Raw genomic sequence first — 21645 nt, forward strand, 5'->3', positions numbered from 1 at the left:
GGTGCTGGCAGGGCTTTTGTTCAGTGTTTGGTGCTGGAGGATAAATATAGTTCACTTGCAGGAGGCTTGAATTGCTGCTATTCAGACTCCTCTGACTGGAGCTGTCACCCTGTAATTAAGGCAAATGTTCAAACAGCAATTTACAACAAAGAACAGAACAGTTACCACAAGGCAACCAATGCAGACACATGTAGGCATGAGATTTGGCATAGGCCTATGCGTAATCTGTAGTGAATAAGCGTATGGGCGAGGGCAAACAATTCTGCCCTTCTGGAGCATTGCGCATGTTGTATTGCAGTAAAAGTGACACAGCACCTTCTACCCCCAGATGTCAGTGTGCCTTGCCAGCATAAACAGAGACCTTCCCAGCTCAGAGTGAAGCTGATGCAGTTTATCCCCATTATAGAGATTGAAGTGATTTCTCTGAGGTCCCACAGGAAGTCTGTGGCAGGACAGAGAAGAGGACATGGGTCTTCCAATCCCAGGGATGGATGAAAATATTTCCCCAATGTCCTGTTCTTATCTTCTTGTAGATAACGTACACAATGCTAAAACCCAGGTATTTAGGCACCTAATTTGCACTGATTTCCCCAGGATGTAGGTGTCTACATATCAGTATCAGTACCCAAATAGCTAGAAGAAAATGAACTGGCTTTCATTCTGTTTCATGCAGCATGTGTTTTTATTGGTAAGGCAGAATAAACCCTGGTGATTTTCAAAGCTCAGGAGGACTGTTGATAAAAAAAAATGATCTTTTGGCTTGTGGAGCATATTTGTTTTGGGGTTATTTCATGGGAAGAATGACAACACTAATTCAGTGCCCTTCCCTAGCACTTCTCACCCAAGGGTCATACTAATCTGTGCAAACATTAATTAATACTTGCAAATCCTCTTCTTAGGTTGGTGGGTATGGTTAAAAATGGGGGAATAGGCGTGGTGCTGAAGGTCACATGGCCAGTCATTGGCTAGTTCTCGATCTCTTGATATCCAACATTATTCTGTAATCCTAGATTTCAATTTTCTTGGGGAGAAAATGTAAGGGTCCCACTGATTTGAGCTCACTTAGCCCTTATGGGACGCAGTAGGGCTGTATTGAATGTTGAAATTCTATTTCACAATAGATTTAGAGATTCCAAACACTACTTTTTGTTCTGATTTGAAAGGAAACCCCAGCCTTTTGAAATTCTCTGGGAAAGTAAATCCAGAGAAAATGAATTTGGGATCTACCAAAACATGCTAAGTTTTGGTTACTTCATATAAGTTATACTGCAAAATACGATACATGCACAAGTGTTTTAAAACAAATAGCCATTTCAAAATGCCAAATCAAAAAGTTTTGTTCAGAAAAATGCTCAAACAGGATGTCTCTGGATAGTTAGGACTTTCCCCTTGGGTTTTTCACCCAAACGCAATTTCAGAGAAATGGACACAATTATTTATTCTGATGGAACGTGCTTTCTGATGGAAAATTGTTTTTTTTCCAATCAGCTCTACTGCAGAGCCTAAAGTTTAAATCACCTATACAACTGATGGAAGCAGAAAGTAAGTTGCCACAGGGCACTCAGGAAACCAGTGGTAGGTCCTGGAATGAAACTCACCTCTCACTTAGTCGTTGCTGAATCCGTGCCTACACTACCTCTACATAAGAGCTGACATTTATTGATTCAGATAGCTTACAAATATATCATGGGCGAGCATCAGGGGCTAGGCAAGCAACTATTTACCAAAGCGCCCCAGGAGAAAACCAGAAGCAATGGTCATAAACTCCTAGAAGAAGGTTTCAGACTGGATACAAGGGAAAACTTCTTCATGGTTTGTGCGACCAGACTCTGGAATAGACTCCCAGCAGGGGGGGTGCAGGCACCTGCTCTGGAGATCTTTAAAAGAAGACTGGATGCACACCTTGCTGGGGTTATTTGATGCCAGCAGTCTTTCCTGCCCAGAGCAGGGGGGGGGGCTGGACCCGATGATCTCACACAGTCCCTTCCAGCCCTAAACTTCTGTGAATTTGTCTGTTTTGCCCAGTATCATGTTTCACACAGTGGCAAAGTAAATGCTGAAAAAGAGACTGAACTGGGTATGGCTTTGATCTCAGGATCAAGCTCTGAATAGAGACTTTTGCTCTTTTCAAAGAGTTTCCCAAACTTCCTCTCTCTTTCTAGCCATATTTCAATCTAGACCAAGCACAAACCTTCTGTCCAAAGAATCCAGGTTTCCCTCCACCTTTCCCTGGTAATCTCAGGCCAACCAGCTGACTGTTCCTTATTTTCTCCTATGTTAGGGGTAGCCAACCTGCAACCTCCTGTTTAGGGAAATGGCAGGCAGCACAGCACCAGATAGTGCAGGGAGCAGAGCAGGAGCATGGGCAAGGAGTATAGGGCAGGCAGTTGAAAGCAGAGCACCTGACTGGACAGAGGAAGGGGAATCAGTGTGGCACTCAAGAAGGACACAGGGCTTAATTTGTGGCATGCCTGCCTAAAAGGTTGGCTCCCACTGCCCTGTGTTATCATTTCAGCCCTAATCCCTTCGACAAATTGCTTTTCTTTTTTTTTTAAACCAGGAGTTAACGACCAGTTTGTTATTTAACAGTCAGAGGCAGGGCAATTAACAAGCGAACCCAGTGGTTGTTAACTGCAGCAATGACTAATTTCCAGGGCCTGCAGACCCAGCAAAGCCCTGGTTTACAACAATAATAACATATTGTGTATTTTACAAAATTAATAGCCACTGTGGCTCTGGAGGAGGTGTTTCCCCCGGCACAAATGAACAAATATTTTAAATGACTGTCTAACATACCCAGTAAAGAACCACTTTCCGTTTGCAGTGAAGGGTTGGAGCCCTGGGCTGGGAGTTGTTCATTAAATTATAGCCCCCTTGTTGACTATAAGACTGAGCTGTCCAAATTCTGCCATACTGGCAATTGGCTGAGAGCTTTGAAGGCTGAATCTCATTTGTGTAATAGTCTGTGGCTGTGGACATGCGTACAGTTAAACCATTTTAAAAGGGTAGAGAGGATTTGCTGTTCAGCACATTGCATCAGCTGTTCAGGTTTAAAGTTCACAATCATTTAGCTCCATTTATACCAGTGTAGGAACAGAAAGATGCAACAGTTATATTGGAACAATTTATATCTGTATAAATTTAATAGCAATATAAGTGTTGCATCTGTTCACACCCTATGGATTAATTCAAGCCTATGAAAGCTGGTCCAATAATCAGGGTACTAGTTTGAGACTTAAAAGAACTGATCTTAGTTCTCTGCTCTGCAACAAACTTCCTGTGAGGTATGCATGTCAGCTCTGTTTCTGGAAAATAATTATATCAGTCTCCTACCTTGTAGGTATATGATAATAAATGCATTAGAGACTGCTGATCCCTGCTCTGATAATGGAGATTGACAGACAATGGGCATGGGAGCCAAGATACCCAGCTTGCTTCCTGAGTTCTCCACTCCTAAGCTGAGAGAGTTCTTCTTTCCACTTCAGTTTTCCCACCAGTTAGTGAGATAAAAGTTTTGGAAAAGAAGTATCTTTACAGTGCATCAATGACTGTGGCTTGACAGTCTCTTTTAGGCACTACTAGGAATATACCGTGGGCCACATTCCTTCCCCCTGACCATATTTTCCAGCATATGACATGCCCTGAATAAGACAAACCCCTTGTTTTGGGAGGGTAGAATGTAGAAAATTTTTTTTTTTTTATAGTATCGTGGCCTAGAGGTGGTTTTATCATGGAGAGTTGTGCTGCAAGGTGACAGCAAAAAAACCAGGAGTGGAGTCTAGTATTAACCCTTTTACAGATGCTACTGAATTGACAGTAGCATTTGGCTGAGCCAAAGCAATTCAGTGGCAGCTGTGAAAGGATTAATACCGGACTCCGTCCCTGCTTGCTTGCTGTCTGAGCAAGAGGGGGCAGCTATTTTGTAGCGTGGAATCTCCATGCATCTATTTCTCCTTCTATTCTGATGAAGAAAATCAATTTCCCTACTTAAGACCTGCACCCCAATTTTAGAGAGCTGTTTTGGGGGGAAAGGGTGCTTATGGTATCCGAGTAAATATGGTATGCATCTAAATGGACCAGGGCACCTAAGTACAATTCTATTCCACCCTGCTCAAGTCCCTGAAAATTTATGAATGCGTCTACTTTTGCAATTCATTGTCAGCTGACCCTTATGATCAAATCACAAAAAAGTGAGGATGACTCACCTTCCATATCAGCTGTTTTTCAGGGGTTCAAGCAAGGTGGAATAGGATCACATTTAAGCATCTAAGTCTGCTTATATACATCTAATAGGTGAAATAGAATCCAGTCTCTTGCTGTTCTTGTTAGACATGTTGACATGTGGAGACAGATATTCACAGGAGCTCAATACTTGATGCATACCCATGAAAAATCTGACCCCTACATCCCCCCCCACCCCCCCAACCCTGTAGATGCACTCCTACCTTAACTGAGGCAACAAAATCCTTTTGAAAACCAGACACTAACATCTGCAACAGACTTTAAGATCCTTGGATGAGAGTTGCTACATACATTATTACACACATCCCACATGCAGCCTAAGTACTTTTTTCATATCAATTACTAGTTAAGCACTCATGGGCATGGAGATGCAAGAGGCACAAAGAAAGACACAGACCCCACCCAGAGGAATTTTCAGTCTAAAGCCTCCTACTTGTATCCGTCTTGAAAGAGCAATAGAAATGGCTTTTTTGGCAGCATTCATGAGCAATAAAAACCTGCAGCTGCTCAGCTTTGTCATCAACCAGCAGTTAGTACTGAATAAATAATAACAGGAGATACTAATATGGCACCTTCTGATTTAAGGAACAGAGTTTTCAGATGTGCTAAGGAGATTATGGCCCATTTTCAATCTAGGGGCAGACTTTCAAAGGTACATGGCTGCCTAAGGGAACAGGTAGGCACCTCATGGGATATTATATGCCCCAAATTTAGTGAAAAGCTTAGGACACATTGAAATAAATGTTTTAAGTGTTTAAAATGTACAGTAAAGTGGCTAAGACTTAACTGACATCTGTGTCTATCCCTTTTTCTCTACTGGTCTCTATCTTCCTTTTTACCCCCTCCTTGTCCCCTCTCCTCCACACATCTTTTTCTGCTTTCAGCGATATGTGTACAGTGGGTAGCACATGGATTCTACAGTGACCCAGTCTAGGCATGACTGTTAGGAAAATCCTAAGGATTATTACTGTATGACATTTAATTAGTATTACCAAAGACAATGTTAGCAGGAATTAGCTCTTCAGTGACCTTGTAAGCTTTCAAAAGTGTCACCTGAGATCTCAGTTAAGGAATAAGTGAAACCTCACAACTCCTGTGGAGAACAGAATGGAAATGCTTCTGGTGTGGTTATGGCAGAATATGCACCCACATCAATTGTAGGAACGCCTACCTCCCACAGAGTTATCTGGTGGAAAAGTGGAGTCCTTGGAGAGGTTGAGCTGGGCATTGTTTTGCAATAAAGGCCTTGGAGAGAGCCCATGGCATCTGTTTAACGTTATTCTGGTCTCTGCATCTTAATGCCACTTCCAGATCCCTATCACCGTTTAACAAAGTTTTCTTCTCTGCAGAAGAGGCCAGCAGTCTGAAATTGGCTGCATTAAAAGCCCTGTTCCGTTTCAAGGAAGATCATAATGGCTGGTAATTGCCTGCTGACAGAGGCAAAAAGGCCAGGGCTGGTGTTGGCAAGGACTGCAGGTGCCTCTCTTCCAAAAGCTCCCAGTCATCTCCCTTTCAGACTCGCCCTACTCCATTATCGTCCCCCTTCTCCCTCCAATAGCTAAATTGCTCCCCCATCCTCCCAGCTGTTTCTCATTTAGGATCAATTATGGCTCACATCTGGGCTCCCTTGCACTCCTCTGGGTGTAGAGCTACTTTGGGAACAGAGCCCCTTACAGCTGTGGCTGGGCCCAAGGGGCAAGTGTAAGAGGAGCTGGACTAGCCAGGAGCCTCCCTTGTGCTAGAGCTAGCTATGAAGAGAGAAACAGACCATGAGAGGAGGGGAGGGATGAGTATGGCAAGGGAAAAAGGGAGGTGTGCAAAGAGAGGAAGGCTGTATGTGGGAGTCCATGAAGATGGGACAGCTGGAGAAATGGAAGAGAGAAGTGTCTATACAAGAGGGAGAGAGACACACTGACCACACCACATTGGATGCCTTCCTAGAAGAGCTGATACTTGAACACTGGTTTTGCTGGCCACAGTTCGCTTCAGTCTGGAATCCCGCTTTCTCCAGTCAGACAGTACTTCTGCTATTAGCTGCATCCTCAATGAAAATAAGCACTCTCTGACGGCAGTCTGAACATTAAAACCTATGCAAACAGCTCTGTCTTCACCACAGGTGCATCTGACAACTTAACAGGCAATGAGCCAGACATTGGTATCTGGGTTTTGTGTCCCCCTTGCCCCGACATCTCTTCAATGGCTGCATTTGCCCACTGATGCTCTCTAGATCACTGTTTCTAGTTCACAGACAGGTTCTTGTTTGTTGTTTGGGTGTGATATTAATGGGCAACCTTAGCTCTGAGGTGCTGCAAAATCTGGAAGTGTTTAGGTCTGGCTGAGACCCCCAGCTCAACTCAAGTGGAAACTTATTGTTGCAATACTGGGGGGAAAAGAAACTGAATGGGTAAGTCGGTGATAGACTCCCTTGCACATCTTGCATCTGAAGGCATTTGGCTTGATCATTTGGAAAAATATAACATCATGAAGATAAATGATGATGAGCCAGTTGCTTCCTCATTTACACAGCTGTAAATCAGAAAGAACTCAGAAATCAGAAATAAGGGGAGTGACAGCAGTTTAGAACTAGTTTGAGTGAAGTAAAACCAAGTATTTATTGAAATAACAGTGATTGTTAAAGGGATGTTTCAAGGACACAAACAGCTATTTGGGGACCAATTCTGATATGGCTTTCCCTGGAAGCAGGTCTCCCAGCTGCCTTAAAATGATTCTTATGCTCAAAGAGTGCAAATGATCAGTCACTATGAAACTACTCTTGGCTTTAACCATAGCAGCATGACACATTGGATCGGGAGTTTCATTCCGACCTCTGATGCTGAGTTGCTCTGGGAACTTGAGCACATTGTTTCCTAGCTCTGTGTTGTATAGTCCAGTAGTTTTCAACCTTTTTCATTTGCAGACCTCTAAAAAACTTTGAATGGAGGTATGGATCCCTTAAAAAATTTTGAATGGAGGTGTGGACCCCTTTGAATTGTAAGTGTGGGTATTTAATACTTTCCATTGACCATAGTCATCATTTGTGGACCCCTTGGACAAATTCTGTGGACCCGCTGGGGTCCACAGACCACAGGTTGGAAACCATTGGTGTAGTCAGACTGGAACTCTTCAGAGCAGGGACTTTAGTATGCATGTGTACAGCACTTAGCACAATAAGGATTCAATCATAGTTGGAGTCTCTAGCATGAATGAGAACAAAGCCAACTTTCAGGAGAAGGGAAAAGTTTGGACTTTGCCCAGTGCTTGTACAGCACATTGGAAAAGATACCTGTTGTCAGTCTTCCTCTCTTTTCTTTTAACTATTTTCCTTTGTCTTTTAAAAGTTAAATAGAATCTTTTTCTCCAGGAAATTTGGTTTTAGAAAGTTAGTGAGTAAGTGGATCCTAATGAAACCTGCTTGCATTAGCAAATGAACCGATGACCTTCTTTCATTGTGGCAACCAGCTTTTTAATTGCATTCATTTTTATTTCCTCTTTAGTAAATTTAATCCTAGTGAAATGTATTAGGTGGAAGAATGGAATCTACACAGAACAGCTACAACTAGGGCAGTTGCAAGGTAGGATTCCTGCTTGCCCTTTCCTCCCTCCATCAATATGTTTCACCAAGATCATCTCATTTGGGGGAGTGAGATTGATTTTAACCCCAAAGTTCCCTACACTCAGTGCAAATGCCACATTCATCTCCCTTTTCACTGCTGAAAATGATTTACCTCAGAAGCAAGGAATCATGGACCTAAGATTATGTTGCTGGAGCCAGGATATGACAAAAGCAAGATTTGTGAGGGGTGACGATATCTTTTTATTGGACCAGCTTATTATGTGGTTGGGAGAAATGTCCAGCAGGTGCCCTTCATCAGGTCTGGGCAAGAAGCAGCTGCAGTCCAAGCTAAGCAAAAATTTGAACAAGTTAGAACAATTGCTTCAGTTTATTTTAAATTGATCAACAAACTTTTCTGGTTAAAAGGGAAGTGGGCAGTTATCACCTGTGGAGTGAAAGAAAGTTAGCAGAGGTAAGTTAAAATAAGCCATAAAATCAATGTCTCTGCTAAATCCCCAATTTTGGGTGTCCAGCAAAGTTATGGATTTCTGTTCCCATTTCTGATAGTGTTATTTCACTCAAGGTAGGAAACCTACAGCATTTTAACTTTCATAGACTCATGGATTTTAGAGACAGAAAGAGACCATTCAGGTCAGCTCCTGTATAACAGTTTTGCCTGTGGCAAGCCCATAACTTCTGGCTGAGATAAATCACATATTTTGACAGATGTTCCTTTACAAATAAAATATTTGATATTTGTGTTCATAAGACTGTTTCCTATACAAGGGCCTTGGCAGCTTGGTGGTGGTGGTGGTGATGGATGATGATGCCTGGTTGATTAATCAACTGATTTTTTATTTGTTTTGCAGGAGAACCTAGGAGCCCGTTACAGGACTTTATTGTGCCAGGTGCTGTACACACTCAGAAGACAGGAAAGCAGTAGTTTCAGTTTTCTAAAGCCTGCCATATCAGTAATGGCTATAAAAGCAACAGATGAACAGTGAAGGGAGCATGGGGAAGTAAGGAGGCAACACCAATTGGGATGACAGGCAATAGTCTCCTCTCACCTTGGGTGGGCATCATAGAGGACATTCCCATTTTCTGCTACTCTGTCCTCTGTAGATACAAAACCCAATGCTTTTATGACATAAGGCGTCTGGTTTTGTATCAGTACAGGACAACTGGACTGTCCTCTATGATAGCCACCCTACGCTCACCACCTGCCTAGATGTTGTCTAATATTTTGCAAGCATCAAAGGAGTGGTTTAAGAAGCATTTGGAAGAAGGACAACAGAGTCAGAAACATAAGCTATGTCTAGATTGCAGTTAGAGGGCTGGCTACCTTGGGATATGGATTTGGCTTGCTGGCTCACATTGCTGCTGCATTTTCACCACTGTCTTTAGCTTGGGTGTCCCTTCTGACTGCAGAGCATATATCCCCATTCCCATATCTTGATCTGCCTGAAGGAGCTGCTTCTAAAGACAATTTAGAGTCCATAGCCCATTCAGCTCTTAGCTTCCACAATAGCATGGATGATGAGGGAGGAGGGAGTTTAGGATGGGCTATGGGCTTTTTGATGTGGCTTCCGGGTAGAAGGCAGCTTTCCCTTGGCACAGTCCTTACTGGTAATATCCCGATCTCTCTCTCTCTCTCTCCATCCTAGGGTTCAGGGGGAGGGAGAAACTTCAGGGGTCTGTGTAAAGAGAAAAAAAACAAACCCTCTTTTCCCCACCCAGTCTCTGGTTCTTTTGTCAAGTAAATGCTGATTTGGTGATTCATCTGCAATTCCCTCAATGCCAGCATGTTTTGAAAACCCAGACCTAATTATTAAAATGGCCTCACTGAGAGCATCAGGCAGCTGTGACTGTGAGAAGAAAACAATCCATTAAAGAGCACAAATGAACCCAGTGTGCGTGGATGGTTTTGAATCAATGGCTTCACGCTGGCGTTCATGTTATATTTATTACTCGCTGCACTCAGGGCTGAGCCCCTTTGGAGAGGGGCTCTAATAGCATTTCCATTTGAGCTGGAGCATTACAGTAAGTGTTGGACGGTGCTGCATCCTCTCCCAGGAAGATCCACCAGCATGGCAACAGGAAGAAGAGACTTTTCCTTGTCAAAAAATTAGGTTACCCGCCTGCATGCCTGGGCTTTGGGTTTGCTTTGTCCTTGGCAGTGGCTGCAGGACTCTTTGAATTGGCTGACGGTTTGCAACACCAGCAGGGGAGATATTCTTGTACCCCAATCAACCCCCCCCTAAAAGTGTTCCTCCAGGTCAGGGCTGGTAAGGCTGTCCCCGTTGTGTGGAAAAAGGACTCAACATGCCAGTGCCAAATGTTGGGCACTGATCACTAAGCTAGGGCTAGAGCCAAGTGCTCGCAGTGATCTGGGCAGGGGGCTAGTTGTGTGCATTAAGTTACCATGATTAGCTGCAGCAGCATCTTCAAAACTGGTAACCCCAGCCACTTCAGAACAACTCTAGGAAGGCTCTGCTTGCTCCATCTGTGGCTTGGATCCTTGTGGGACAATAGCACTTAAGTCTCTGCTTCCTTCACAGCCCACAGATGGCACAAACACCCTGTCATGCCCCTGTGACCTGGCGTCTCTCTCTCGCTTCCCAGCTTCCGTCAAAGTCAAAGAGGTTTAAGCATATGTTTTCCCTTCTTTCTGTCCAGCCCAATGAAATCCCCCTTGTCTCTTTATGAATAGGAACACAACTTGACTGACAGAAGCAAAGACAAACCTGAAGGCCTTGCCTCTGCCGGGGTGGGTGGCTGTTTCCATGGTAATAACAAGAGGGTCAGAGAGAGGTCTGGGATGTTTTAGTCTTCCTGTAATATCCTTAATTGCTCATTTATTTAGTGCAATTAGTCCCAGGTGCTTGTTCTTGCCTGCATGACCCCTAGTGAATGCATCTTCAGCCCTGCTGGGCTATTCCAAGCTGCCATATCGATCTGTTTGCAGCAAAAGGTTGCTGAGTCTCCTTTTCTGAGTTCTAATTCAGGATCAAGTGATGTGTGCAGCAGGGGCAGAGGGGGCTTGAGCATGCACGTGTGCATCTCAAATGCAATCCCCCTTAGCATTAATGCATGGGTATATTTGTCCCCGCAATGTCAGCTGGGCCATGTCACATGCATCCTGTCTTCTTTTATGGCACGCATTAGTAACAGATGTTGCAGCCTTGCAAATTTTACCAGCACAACCAAACAGCTGTTTATCTTTTCATTACCCACACAGGACAGGGAAACAATGGCTCGTGACATTTCTCTCCCTCAGCCTTCAAAGGAAGGGAGGTTTAGGAGGTAATCTCCCTTTCAGCAGATTCTTCTTGAAATGGAGAATATGATGCTGTGGAGCATTAGTGTAACCAGACCCAAGGTCTGTCTATAGCTTATTCTCCTCTCAGTGAGAGAGGCCAGTGCCTGATACTTCAGGGTGCAGATGCAGGAACATCAGTCCCCTGAAAAGAGGACCCCTACAAATTCAAGCTCAGCTAAAATCATGGAGGATTTACTTCCCTTTCAAAGTGTTCTGTTGGTCTTAAGCTATGCAACTCCAGAAGGGAAGTTAGCCACCTAAATAGCCAAGGTCTCTTCAAACCTGCTTAATCTCAGCGGTGTCCTGTGGTAAGGCGCTCCACAGTCTAATTGTGCCCTTGGGTGAATAGCTTTTCCACCTACATTTTGATTTCACAGAGAGACTCGTGTGCACTGAAGGCATGGATCCCTCTGTATCTGGCATTCCCTGTAAGGATGGTTTTGGAGCTTCCCCCAACTTTGGGGTCCCTATCACACATTGTGTCCTACACTTTGCCCTTATCAGAGCAGAAAGTTTGTCACTTGCCTTTCGTGAGTAGCACTGAGACACTGACAGCATCTGATGAAGTGAGCTTCAGCCCACAAAACATTGTGCTGTATCTGTTTGTTGGTCTCTCTGTCCTGGGTTAGTCTATAAGGTGCAAATCTATCTTGCCTTCTATGTGAGTAGCATTGCCTGAATTTCATTCTTGTTCAGACTTCCCAATGAAAAACTATTATATGGTGAGCAAACAGTGTGCAAGTGACAAGTTTTCCCCGGTGTCTGACTTGTGTTTCTCTCTCTGACATTGAGTTAGTACTAGGGAGTGTAAACTCCCTAGATACTTCTGCCTTTAATTTCCAGCTTTTTAAAGCAAAGATTGTGAAAAAGAAGATTGTATATGGGTTAAAAAATGGCTAGGATTGTGTATGTATTGAATATCAGGGTTTTTTCTACATGAAGCAGAAAATTTGAGCAAAAAAGCAGGAGTGATGTTTGAGAGGCAGAGTTGTTCAGTTGAAGTGAAGGGTTTTCAGGACACCTGAGATTTCTACCTATCTCTGCTACTGACCTCTTCTGACCTAGAGCAAGTCACTTCACCAGTCCATGCCTATGGTTTTTTCCTGACACTTTGTCTATACAGCACCTAAAATACCAGGGTCCTAAGCATGGCTGGGGCTTCTGGCCACTAGTCTCCAACCTGCAGCTTCTGGACATGTCACCTGCAAGACTCTCTGCCACATGCTTATGGCCACAGAAAATGTTGCTTTCCTTGTATCCATATTTTTGTAGGTCAGCAAGGGGAACAAAATATGATGTTGCCCATCATGTGTTACTTGCTCAGTATTGTTGCCCATGGGCTGGCAAAGGTTGGGGCCTTCTCCTTTAGGGAATATCACGATAGCAATAACAAATGGGGCTGGGGGTTCTTATTCAATCTTAAGTAACTCATTGTTAAAAACCAACAATAACACCACAGTGAACTCGGTGCTCTTCATTGCTTATCAGTAGGCCAAGGGACCAAGTGAAAATAGGGGGTCACTGTGCTAGGGGTTGTACAAACACGCTAGTAGACTGTAAGGTCTTTGGGACAGGGGCTATCTAAATAGAAGTGGACAGGGAGAGGTCAGACAAGCTGAGTGAGCAAGATGATGGCAAATCTTGGCGTTGTAATCACCTTTCCCCATGTCCCTTAGGCTGAAACGACTCTGACAGAGTCAGGAAAGGGCCTACATAGAGCGTCTGTTCTATTGAGCAAAAGCACAATCAGACAAGTCTGACATGGCTTTTTTTCCTTAACAGATCTTGCGGGGTCCTTGAAGGAACAATCCAGGCCTTTGTGGAGGCCGAGAATGTCATGTGAAAAGAAACCTCCCTGCAATGACCAATGATGTAACTTATCATCTGCGTTCTTTTTGTCCTTAAGGGCGCAGCATAAGCTATGAGGCAGGCCTGTAACGGACTGGCGCAGTTTGGGACTGGGATCTTACCACAACAGGCTGGCATACGGGGGAGGGCAACAAGAGCCTCAGAACTCCCTGTTTTGTAAAGTTTGATCAGAAGAGGCTGCAAAACAAAACTAAACTAAAAAAAAACCCCCCAAAGGATCTGAAATAGGAGGCAAAGAGTACATCACTGACTGGTGGTCTGCCAGTTATCTCAGGTCGCAGGGATAATGTTGAGAGGCAAGAATTTTTGTGGGTGATATCTTTTATTGGACCAACTGTATGGTTGGTATAGTAATAGGCAAGCTTTCTGGTATCACAGTACCCTTTGTCAGGGATAAATGTTGGATGCTCTCTGGAAACAATACCATGGAAGGAGGGAGGGGAGTGATATTAGTAGTCATTAGTACTTTCTTTCCTCTAGCCCAGCTCTGACAATGCACCTATCCCAAAGCCTCTCCAAGGCCCTGGAGAGACTCCAGCTGAGTCTACTGGGCTTTGAAGTAAGCTGTGAATGTGGAACCCCTAAAATGTAGCTAAAGTACCTAGTTTCTGATGAACAGTAGAGTGGTCTCACAGGAGCCTGGATGCACTGTAGTGAAAATGTCTGCAGTTGTTCCCTTTCAGTGTTGGAGAGAGGGATGGGAACAGGGGAATGTGGATCCACATCTTTGCCACCCTTCCCTGCCCCACACACCCACCCACCTCTGCCCCACCTGCCAGGAGAGTATCAGGCCATGTCTGTTAGGATGAAGATCCTTCAGGAGCAGCCACAGTCTGTTTGCATATGTGCCCCAGGATGGAGCTGGCAGGCTAGATAGGCTGGGCATTTCAGAATTGGCTCACTATCCTAGATTTATCTTCCTATGTGGCGGCATTTCAGAGGCAGAGGGGTTGGCCTAGTAGTGTGTAAAGCTCAGACTGGATGTGCTGCCTCAAGTAACCTCATGAAGCTCTGGATGCTTCTTCAAGCCCCTAGAGCGGGTAGCATTGGGCTTGGCATCCTTGTCCGGTTTTGTGCTTTCAGATCAAACTCTCTACCTCTCCCACCCCACCCTGTTGAATGTCCTCTCTCTTGGGATTGAACTTTCCCCCTACTAGAGTCAGGTCTTCAGGGTCACAAGAAAAACCAAAAGGAATGTAACAAAATATAGAGATGCAGTTCGTTTGAAGAAAAAGCGTGGATTGGTTTTGCTCACCCCCAGTATTACCCGAGCCAGAACCCAGGCTTGCAAACAGCTACAAGTTCCCAGCACAGGGTGGGGAGCCATGCTTATGGGGGGGTGCAAGGATCCAAAGATTGTATAGATGTAAAAACAGAAGAGCCCTCTCCAAGGTATAAAGGCAGTACTCATGGCTATAGGGCTAGAGCTCAGGGTCCAAGGCAAAACAGAGCAGCTTACACTGTGGGTGCTGACGGATGTGCACCTCCACACTACTCATGGCGCTTCACAGAAAGCACCATGAGTTTGCTCCCCCCCCTCCACGCACACAGACATTTACTGTTGGGTCAGGGGCATGGGGGAATTGAGCTCTACTTTGGAGCCAATCCAGGAGTTGCTGCCTTTCTCCCATAACACCCCTCCCCTCTCCCCCCCCAGCTCTGGTGCTGTCTGAAGGATGGGAGTGGGGAGAAAGGAGCGGAGGGGGCTCAGGCTGGGGTTTGTCCAGTCCAGAGGCAGGCAATTATTTTGGGGAGAGGGCCGCTTACTGAGTTTTGGCAAGCCATTGAGGGCCACATGACAGGCAGCCCAGGGCAGATAAATATTTAATTTTCTAAATTCTTTAGGGGCCCCGCAGGCCAGATAGAATGGCCTGGCAGGCTGCATCCGGCCCCAGGTCACATTTAGCCCACCCCTGGTCCAGCCTGAGCTGGAGGAAGGGCAGGTGAATTGGAGCGGTCCTGAGAGACACCTGTCCCAGGCCTGTCTGTACCTGCTACTCCCCAGAGTCTCCCCATCTAATAACTGGCAGTTAATAGTTCCTGAGTCTCGCACTCTGGTGGTGTTTTTTTGAACCCCCAGCTCCTGGAGTCACATGATTGCAACAGAATCTCATTCTTCTTTAAGTTCAAGGTCTATTCTAACCTTGGTGACAGGAAAACCTGAAAACTCCACATCATCAAGCTGCCAAAACTAGGTGGATAATGGATTAAACGCTCACTATTTCTTACATTCTCCTGGTGGTTTTTGGCTGGACCTGACTTGCAGTCTGCGAATGTGCAAGGTGGGTGGTGCCACAATCAGCTTTTGTGTTTGAAAGGTCAGTGCCCACAGAGAGAGCCAGCTTTGTTCTTACTGCTCTCCCCTCTAAGAGAACAAACTAGGTTTCCAGAAATATTCCCTTCTGGCCTTCCATCAGTCCTGCAAGGCACCAGAATAACCTGGGTGAGGCAGGGGGAGCCTACTGGGCCTTGTTAATCATTATCCTGTTGCACTTTGTCTTCAGCAAGGCAGGCACCTTGAGGCTATAGGACTTGGATATAGAGGCTTCCCCTGCACAGATCCTTTATACACAGATCTGGAACTGCTGGTCTTCCCAATCCCCACAGCACAGGCTAAGCTCTGGGCAAGGAAGACAGGATGTGACAAGAGCAGGTATGCTTCTGCAGTCCTACAAGGCTCATTGAATTAGAGGTGCCAGTTGGGGCTGCTGAAGCCTACCCCAAGCCTTGCACTGGCTCCCACAGACCCTTATATGCCTGCCTTTCCAACCTTTAGTTAATTCTTGCTCCAGAAGGAAGTTGAATCTGCCCCAGTGAACACTCCTGCAGCCAGGGTGGGACTTGTTTCCTCTATAGAGCCACAAACAGGCTGATTGCATATCTACAGACCCTCACCCAGATCTTCATGGCTTTAGTGAGAAGCAGCTCCATTATCTGGTCCCACCAACTGCATGTTTATGTTCAGGGGTATAGGTTGTAGCTGTGTTGGTCTAAGGACATAGGTAGACAAGGTTCTTTGGATAAATCTGAAATAAAAGATATTGGATTTACTTAAAGATATTGCATTTACCCAAAGAACCATGTCTGTGTATGTCTATGTTCAATGATGCTTACCATAATGATCTTAACTGCTGCGACGGGCTAGCTGGCAGTGACTTAGCCCAGGGGTTTTGAAAGGGCAAAAGATGATTGAAGGACTTGGGATTCCCTTTCCTCACCAATCAGGCCCCAGAGACTCACCCTCCGTGTCCCCCAATTGGCCCCTTGGGTCACCTTGAGGGGGATAAAAGGGGCAGCGTGGCTGACTCAAGAGAGACCAGCAAGGAACCACAAGGAAGGAGCTTCAAAGAGCTGGGCCAGTGGGGTGGGAGCAGTTGCCCCAGAAGTACCTGGAGTGGGACCTGCAGGCAGCAGTTGGACCCTCAGCAGTGCGGCGTGCGGTCGGCAGGAGAGGCTCCCTGCTTGGCTCCAGGATCCCCTATGAGAAGGTGCGGCCAGCAGGAGAGGTTCCCCAGCTCCAGCAAGCATCTAAGCAGTGACCTGAGAGGTCCCCAGCTCTGCTTCCAGCTCCTCCAATAAGAGCCCAGGCAGCTCAACATGAGGTTGGGGTTCTTAGAAGGTCAAGACCCCTTGCAGCTTAGAGCAATACTAGCAGTGGTGGTTGTGTAGTAGAGTTTCTACCTACCATGTGGGAGATTCAAGTTCAAGTCCCAGTTGGGGTGAGTGAAGTAACAGTGAGAAATCCTTGTTGCAGAGGAAAGGAGTCACTGTTTTCCCTCTTTTCCCCCCCCCTCCAGGTACCTAGGCCCTATATTCCTTGTTATTTGACATTTTGTATTTTGTGCCTTTTATATTTCACCAGCCAGTATTGTTTGTTCTGCTGTTTGTGTTTTATATTTTGTTAACCCTGTCTTTTGTCAATGATTGCAAGCATCTAACCTTTGTTGAATCCTGTCCCCTTGGGGCATTGTAGTGTCCCCTATACCCCCTGGTTTATGCCTGTTATGTTCCCAGTACTGTTCTCATTAAAAGGTATATGGTTGAGCCCCATTGGTGGTCTGGCTCTGCTCTATAGGGGGAGGAGAGTCTCCACAGTGCTTGTGCACCTGCTTTGATCCCTTCAATTGGAGAGGGGGTACCTCTTGGAGTACTGCCCAGGTTACACTGCTCTATTCCCCTGCTTCTGCAAGCAGAGCAGAAAGGTGTTACCAGGCTAGGAGGGTTGTTATTGTTGTTAGGAGCTACAGGGATTCAGGCCATCATGTTTGATGGCCTGAGGGCAGCTGGCATTGATCAGCCTGGCCTAGAAGCCAGGCTTGCCTCCCTTCCCCCTTTCAGGCTGTTAAAGTGATTCCAGACCTTTTGTTTTCAGTAATCAGAGAGATTCTCCTAACAGCTCTTTCTAGTTACCTTTGCAGGTCTCCCCAGCTTTTGCCAGGTCATAATAGCAGCTCATATGTTGTTTTCTTTAAGTATGATGGTGAAAAAATAATGTTGGACAAACATATGGGAAGGGAGAAGGGAATCCCCAGTACTTTTCTTTATAGCTTTTGGTGTTCAGCACATGATAGGAAGCAAAAATAGGCCTCACATCACATGAGCCCCTTAGCATCTAATGGAACCAGATAGACAGATGCTCAGTGATGCAGAGAGAAAATGTAAATACAGAAAAATAACTAGGCGTGCTGTTCTAATGACAAGCAGAGCTCTGAGATGTTTGAAATCTCCCATCTGATTCTGCTGTACATCTGGTTTTCAGACCATGCAGCTCCAAGACCTGCTCAGTGCTTGGTGGATTGCTGGGCTCACAGAGGTTTCTATTCAGCATCTGGCATTGGCTTCTATTTCTTCATAGCCATGCCATGTTCTCCACTGTGTAGTTGGACTTTTCCCTCTCTCTGGTGACAGCACTGCTATACCAAGGCCAAGGTTTTCAGAAGAGCTAAGAAGGGGCATCGTTTTCCAGGTGCCTACATTGAGACCCCTTAAAAGGAACAGCATGGAGGGGCTCAAAGACATGCAGGGTAGTCGTTCACCAGATCCCACTGAAATGGAGATATACGGAAGACAATCCAGTGCTTATGAGTAGGAGCTTGGGACTCGGATTCAGTTCTCTTTTCGGTCACAACCTCTCTCTGTGATATTGGACAAGTCACTGAACCTCTGTGCCTCAGTTCCCCATCTGTACAATGGACATAAATCACAATGTCCCACCCCACAGGGTGTTGTAATGTAAGGTATTGACCATTTAAGATGGCAAAATGCTCAGATTCCATGAGAACAGAGGCACAGAAACACCCAAGACAGGGAGATGGCAGACAGCCCATAAGGGGCCAAGGAAATATTCCTTATTCAGATACTACAAAAGGTGCATGCTGTTATGGACATCATGCCATGTACCATGTACAAGGCAGCCTGGGAAGGCAGTTGCAAATTAGAGCTGCCATTGGGCTGCTTTAAGTTATGCTGTGGGCTATTTTGGCCTCTACAGTAGCCCAGAAGCAGGAAAGCTGACAGGTGGCTTAAAGCTACCCCGTCTCACCTTGCAGACATCAGCCCTAAAAGTAGAGTTTCAGGTTTGTGTTCCTAATAACCAAGGCTCTCTCATTATGTTAGTAGCCTGTACTCATCCATAAAAAACAATTATTACAATGTTTCTTTATGGCCTGCTCCCTTTCAAGTCAGTGGGATTTTTGCAATTAACCCTGGAAGGGAATAGGATTTGGCTTTAATGCAGAGTAGTTCAGTGCCAGGGATGGAGCCATTTTCCATTAACTCTTCAGGCTTCCAAGAGAAAATGGGAATTCTTTGCCATACACATTTCCATTGTTCCCCCCAAATTTCCCCAGGGATAGCTCTATCTTTGCATTTCATGCAGCTACATAATTTCTGAGCACTGGTGCTGTTAACAACCAATGGATCTTTGAAATGAAAACTTTCTGCTGCTTATTTCTGCATGAATCAAAAAATCTCAATGCACTTTAATTGTCTGCCAATTGATTCTCTAAATTCCCCACCGACACACAATGTTTAATTTGTAGATACAAGCACCAAGGCAACTCCAGAGCTGCACAAAGTCATCTTTAACTCAGCAAGGCTCAGAGTTGCAGCCTCCAAGTGATCTTGAAGAGTCAAAATAAAGGATCCTGAGAATAAGCACTTCACTGTCTTTTTCACCAATTCTGAATAATATCTGCTCAATTGACAAAGTAAAGTGATTTTCATCTCACTTTTCCCCTCTGCGCTACAAGTCTGGCCAGGAGTCTGCCTCCAGCAATACAGAAAAAGATTTTTCTAAGACATAAAAGGAAGTAAGATGCCTGGTCTTTCAGGGGCCTAGCTGCTACCTGTGGTTTGGATAAAGCTCCCCCAAATATTTTACCATTAAAATTCAACTGATGCACATGACATAGCAGAATCTGACCTAATCTCCCATCACTGCACTAAGTCTTGAATGGTTAACAGGAGTAGCAGCTTATTGTTATCACCAGTAAAGGAGATATGTTGTGTGTAGCTGACTGCAGTGGTGCCATTTTGCACAAAAGGGCAAGCTTTTCCAACCACTGTTTTAGGCACCTAAATTACAGCTAGAGGCACAAAGGAGCTCAAGCCCCAATATGACACTTGATGGCTTGAGTCTCAGAAAAGATCCATGCCCAATGGGCATTGTTCTTTGAAGAGTCCAGCCATTGGTTGTGGTATTTAAACAGTAGCCAGACTCTTCTCAAGCTGTGATCAAAACTTGGCTTGTAATCCTACCCATAAAATGTACTTTTCAAGCCTGCACAGGTGTGTTTCTTTTCACTACTCCATTAACTCCTCCAGTAGTTTCACACAGGAAATGCTGGTTTTTTGCCGAGTACTCATCTACAGAACCAAATTCCATTTGGACATTGGTGAGCATGAGACAAGCATTTTTTTTCCTAATTTAGTTTGTATCTGCAGCCAAATTAGCCAAAACTAACTCCAAATCCAAGTGTCCAGAACCATAAAAGTGTCCCTACTACCGTCAAACATCCTCCACCCATACTGGGGCTTCAGATGTTTCCAAAACCTTTGGCGGGCATCCTACTTGCAGGCCCAAGCCTGAAGGCTTGGGGTTCGGATGCCGCCAAGTTTTGCTTGCCTTTAGCCATAAGGCCCTTGGAGCAAGCAAGGGAGGAGAGAAGCATTTGACCCTTTGACCAGGAATCCAGTGGAACCTGGCAACACCTGAATGTGCCTAAGTAATGTTGGTACATTTAGACCACTTACAGCAAAACTGACCATAGCAAAAAAAAAAAATTAAAGTTCACTCTGTTCAAGTGAAACTCTAGCAGTGCCCATCTTGCCTTGTCCATTGGGGCCGATGACTTGATGACATGAGTACAGACCCCACCAAAAAGTTATCCTATTTAATAAGATATTGGTGCTGAATAAGAATAGATGTTGGAACCCTGTAGGTCACTTTCCCAATGAAATGGAGCTCAGTGACATGGAGCCTGGGTATTTTTAAGACATGTGCTTTGAGTAGAGATGGTTGCACACAGCATTTGGGCAAACCTCTTTTTCAGGAATCACAATGATGCCGAGTTCCCAGGAAGCAACTCTGTCTGAAGGACTGACTAGTGAGGCAGGTTAAGGGCTGAGAACAAGCTCCTTTGCAGCTTGCTGGACTCCCCACCCCCCCTGAAATCGGTACAAGACCAACAGTGATACATGCACTGCTCTTCAAAGACTAAAAACTTGCTTGGATGCTAAGGAAGAGAACTTGAAAGGGTGAGTAACATCTGGCGACTCCTGATGTAGCAACAGGAAGTGCTGGTTCTGAATAACAGCAGCAGCAAGACTTTTGTTCACCAAATATTAAGTGAGCCCTCCTGTTTCTGTGAAATCAGCACATGTTTTAGATAGGTTACCTTGTAATTTAGTTCCAGTAGTATGTATTACTTGCACACAATTTACATGGCTGTCAGCATAGCCCTTCAAGAATTCAGCTTCATACAACACCTCTGCACGGTAGAGAAAAAGAGCCTCATTCTACAGAGCGGATTAAGTGATTTGCCCGAGGTAACACAGAAAGCCAATAGCTGAGGAAGGAAGTGAACCCACATCTTAAGTTACAATCTAATGCTCAGTGTCCTGTTTCCTAAACCAGCCTTCCCAGTGGGGAGGACAGTTTCTCTTTTTACCTCCCAGTCAGGAATTTCTGGTGATACTTCATCTGAATGCTGCGAAATCACGAGACTCCCAATTGTTGTGGTCCATTCTTACAAAGAGAACAGAGCATCCTTCTGAGCCTTGCCGCTGTCCTTAACAAATGCCCCCATCCCCCTACCTCTCACTGGCTTGCAGGGCTAGCGTGCAGTTCATCTCTTGCCTCTTGTAAGCATGGGTCTTCACTGACGACAGCTCTCAAACCAACGTCATTGAAACAATTTCTCCTTGTGTGAGGAGTAATTGAGCCCGAGCGAATTACTGCCACTGGCCAATATTCTTTCTGCTCTTACCTCCTGCTACTGTCTCTCTCTAGGGAACCTTGACTTCAAGGTCAGCAACAGCAGGGACTTGAATTCCGGCTCCATTCAGCAGAGACTCAGGAGTCAAAGCCAAGAGTCACTGTGGGAGGGTCTGGAGCTCTCCTTTTGGGACAAACACTGCCCTGAATCATTGACTGTGGCGT

At 45.2% G+C, this 21645-nt stretch overlaps 1 long non-coding RNA gene across 2 annotated transcripts; it reads left to right on the forward strand.

The window, feature by feature from the left end:
• Positions 1–4476: 4476 nt before the first annotated feature.
• On the forward strand, positions 4477–17026 carry LOC132250349 (uncharacterized). 2 transcript variants are annotated; one of them, XR_009462018.1, is made up of 4 exons: positions 4477–4918; positions 7737–7814; positions 8665–8703; positions 12897–17026. It is a non-coding gene; the product is annotated as an uncharacterized LOC132250349 (long non-coding RNA). The 2 variants fall into 2 exon arrangements; XR_009462017.1 differs by lacking the exon at positions 12897–17026 and having other exon boundaries at positions 4480–4918; positions 8665–10751.
• Positions 17027–21645: the final 4619 nt, after the last annotated feature.

Source organism: Alligator mississippiensis, chromosome 4 (genome assembly GCF_030867095.1).
Source record: "Alligator mississippiensis isolate rAllMis1 chromosome 4, rAllMis1, whole genome shotgun sequence".
Classification (NCBI taxonomy): domain Eukaryota; kingdom Metazoa; phylum Chordata; order Crocodylia; family Alligatoridae; genus Alligator; species Alligator mississippiensis.